The sequence below is a fragment of the Lathyrus oleraceus genome, chromosome 5 (genome assembly GCF_024323335.1).
Source record: "Lathyrus oleraceus cultivar Zhongwan6 chromosome 5, CAAS_Psat_ZW6_1.0, whole genome shotgun sequence".
Lineage (NCBI taxonomy): Eukaryota > Viridiplantae > Streptophyta > Magnoliopsida > Fabales > Fabaceae > Lathyrus > Lathyrus oleraceus.
The window spans coordinates 65,315,340-65,319,486 of record NC_066583.1 but is presented as its reverse complement, the minus strand read 5'-3'; the positions used below and the strand labels follow the sequence as shown (position 1 = coordinate 65,319,486).

Here is a 4,147-nt window from a genome sequence, read left to right as displayed (position 1 = left end):
AAAAGAGCTCACAAAAAGCAACCAAGTGTAGGAGGCCTAAACCTCTTGTCAAACACATGCACCAAAAGGGTATCAAAATTCAAAGTCAGGGGGCAAGGATCCACACATCAAGACATGACATACATACTAAAACATGTGCCCACATGCAAAACCTAACGATAATACCTCATACATTCAGAGCATTCAAATTGAAAGCATAGAGTAATGGAAATAGGGCAAACCTGATTGGAGAGATCGAATGAAATTGAATTGTCCGGTTGGGTTTGCAAAGCAATCTGAGGGTTTATATGAGGTAGAGTAGGTTCTTTGCAGATGAGTTCCTTTCAGTGTCCGGAGGCTGCTCTGAACTCTGTTAGCTCTTCTCTCACTATCTTTTTCCCAGGGTTTTTTGGGAGATGGAAGTCTAGAATTTATAACCTGATTTTTGTGACTTTGTGGGCTCAAAAGAGAGAGGTCCAAGTCCCAGATTTTTCTGTTATATTTTATTTATTTATTTATTTTATTTTTCGTTTTTTCTTTTTTTTTCTTTTCAAAACGCGTGGGCTTCGCCTAGCGAGCATGACAGTTCAAGAAATTCCTCTGAGCGTAGGTGATTCTGGTGGCTTTTCTTGGGACTCGCTAGGCGACCCATTTTACTCGCCTAGCGAGCATGACAGCTCATGAACAAACTTTTGCTCCTTCAAGATTAACGTTTTTGAATGATGAATGGACCCCATTTGAACATGTTGGAAGTAACTCAAGTCGTTCCCTTGTGTTGACTGATCACCCATATAGAACCCACAAAGTGCCTTGGATGATATTCAAGCTTCTTGGATCAAATTCCGATTGACACGATGAAATGCAATATGAAATGTTAAATGACCTAAAAATGAATGCATGAATGAGGGGGGCAAATTTTGGGGTATTACACATGCCCCCTCCACTTACTTCTTGAGAAAAAATGATTTATTTAAAGCTGAAAATAACAGATTTTGATGACAAGATGGCCAAACACTACAACATTTTTGGTTTTAGGCAACGGAAGAATAGGAAACGACTAGAAAAGCGTTGCTTGAAGGAGTAAAAGCCACGCTTATTTTGTGTTGTTTGGTTCTTAGATTTATCTTTTGAAACTGTAGCTTATTCTCTTATAGCTAGGCTTTTAAAATCATGGACGTAACAGAACCGTCATATATTCTTTTTAAACTACGGTTTATAATTGTGGGCATTAACAAAACCGTCCCTTATTCGTCTTACACTACGCTTGAAATTGTTGGCATAACTAAACCGTCCTCTATTCATTTTAAGCTACGGTTTAAACTTGTGGTCATATGTTCTTTAATTGATTCATGCGTTAAGATAGTGAAATAACAGGATTCAAACCCTTTACATGGAACTTGCCACACTTCTTAGAGTTGCCACCAAATCAATATGCATTTTAATTATTATATTATGTATTCTTTTGTTTATATAATCGTTTATTATTTTATTTATTTTTTGAATTTTATTTCTTATTCATCAGGTTGTCTTTATAGTTTACTATTTTAATATACAAAATTATATAAAATAAACATCATACTATTTAAATATTGAGGAGTAAAAATTACTTTAAATTACATCACACAATTTAAAATTAATTATTTTGAGGAGATAAATTTTAAACTCTATAGTTTATTATTTTAATTTAAAATAAACAAAGTTATATTAAAAATATATTCTAAAATTAAAAAAATAATTGAAAAGAAGATAAATTTGGCCTTTATCATAGCCATCATTAATGTAGTTAATTAAAATTTATTGTAAATTATATAAAATTTATTGTTAATAACTATACTATCTTTTTTGTCACAAAGAACTATAATTTAAAAAATTATAAGTTCAGATATTATTATGGTCAGATGCCTTTTTATTATTAGTGATTATGTGTCATATAATAACGTATGTTTTTCAGACATAGATTTTTTTATAGGTAAAATATAAGTTTATAGAAATAAAAACTATTTACAAAAATATTTTTGATTAATAAATGAACTAAAAATAAATATTTATAAAAAAATTGATGTAAAAATTTAAAAAATAATTAAATTTATTATTTATTATTTTAATTTAAATAAAAAATTATATCAAAATCTTATTCTAAAATCAACGAAATTAAAAGAAGATAAATTTTATCCTTCTCATAGTTATTGTTAAAATAGTTAATTAAAAATTATTAAAATTGTATGATACTTATTTTAAATAAATTTGTATATTAAAATTGTAAACTATAAAATTTAATAAGAAATAAGTTTAAAAAATACTAAACAATTATATAAAATCAAAGAATAGTTAAAGTAATAATGTGAATGCATATTGTGTCAAGAAAAAAACTAAATATATTAACTTAAAATTAAATAATTAAATATGGTGAAAAGAAAACTTAGTTACTCTACATTCCTGGAAACCCTTTTCTCTTTTCTCTCTCTGCTTTTGCTTATTTTCTCTCATCTGAATCCATTTTCTCTATGTTTTCAGATTCAAGCTACCACAAAACCATTTCTTTCTTCTCGCTTCAAAGTCATCGTAGTTGCTAGATTTTGATTCTCTTCTTCATTAGGATTATTTTGTAACTTCATTACATTAAAATAGAGAGGGGAGATATTCAATTAGGTTTTAGGGGTTGTTTGTACAATATTCTTTAGGAAGGGGATTTTGCATCTTCTTTGAATACACGATATTTGAAATGATGAAGGTGCGTGAAGATTTTCTGTTTTCTATTTTTGTTTTTTCTGATGACTATCTTGATTTTACTTATTGTTTATAACTTATTGTTTAGATAAATGTGTGGGTATTCTTGACTCCTATTAGAAGAAAAAATACATATCTTTGTCGAGAGGTATGCTTTATATCAATTTAATTTGCTGACGTAGGTCACTGATCCAATATATTTCAATATGGAAAGTTCCAAAATCAATTTTTCATTTGTAATTGTAATTGTTAAAGGAAATTGATAAAATGATAATATGTTTTCTTCGAGATTTAAGTCAGAAGATGTTGTCCATTTTTTTTATTATTTAAACTATTTTGCAACAACTCAAAATTTATTTTGGATTGGTTTATTGTTTATTTTTTATTTTCCTCATGTTCTGTTTTTATCTTAGTTTTGGTTTTTTATAATTTAGCACCAACTCAATAATAGAGATTTTGATAGTAGTTTAATTTTTAATTATGATTAATTGAGTAATTGGTTTCTTAAGTTTTCACAAACTAACCATGTTTGCACAAACTGAGAGCTGAAACTTGGGAATGGGTTGCACTTCGATATACTTAGTGAATTATATTTTTCAAGGTTTTTCATATTTATTTCTTAGCATTTGTGCTAGATTATGTTGTTGTTGTGCCATGGATTGCGACCTCTTATTGAATATCATACCACTAGATTTATTGCGTCCTCGTGCCTTTTTTTTCATAGTATCTTTTTTTCTTTTCTATATCATACTATTGTATTTTGTATCAAACTAGTATTTTGTATCATCTCTAGTAAAAATATTTGTATCATATGGAGTAGTAAAAAATCATTGCATCAATTTGCGAGTTATGGATCTTTAATTTCTTTTATATTATTTGTGTAATTGCAATTGAGAATCAAATCAATTCGATAGTTTCCATGTTGAGTTAGATTGTTCATTACCATATGAATATGTAAGTTAATGAAATTTATTAATTTATAATTTATTTTGTGAAACCGAATTTGAAAGGGATATAGTTTATTTGACCTTTGTTACATTTGCAGGTTGGACAAGGAATCTACGATAATATTTTTAAAGCTCTAGATTGAGACACAAGAGATGACATGACTCTTAAGCAGTTCTAATTTAATACATTAGAGAGTGAAAACATTAAAATTTTGAATTTGTCAATTATTATTGTTCAAATAAAGATAAGTCTCTCACAATTTAAGATTGTGATGCTATGGTACATAGCTCATGAGTTGCTGATAGATTTACTGTGTTTTATAGTTGTGTATTATGAACTAGGTGTTGGATGTAAATTGTTGTAGTCATTGTAAAATCTTTTAAATTAACTTATAATGTTAAAGGTTTCATGCAACAACATTGTTAACCTTATTGTTTTGTATATGGTTTATTGAGTTTGAAGTTACATTTTATGACAAAAAAATTCTACATTG

The 4,147-nt window shown here is 28.1% G+C and overlaps 1 long non-coding RNA gene across 1 annotated transcript; it reads left to right on the top strand.

Moving 5' to 3' along the window:
- The first annotated feature begins 2,425 nt into the window (after positions 1–2,425).
- LOC127086486 (uncharacterized) lies at positions 2,426–3,853 on the top strand. Its single transcript, XR_007789490.1, has 3 exons — positions 2,426–2,710; positions 2,795–2,854; positions 3,752–3,853. It is a non-coding gene; the product is annotated as an uncharacterized LOC127086486 (long non-coding RNA).
- The last annotated feature ends 294 nt before the right edge of the window (positions 3,854–4,147 follow it).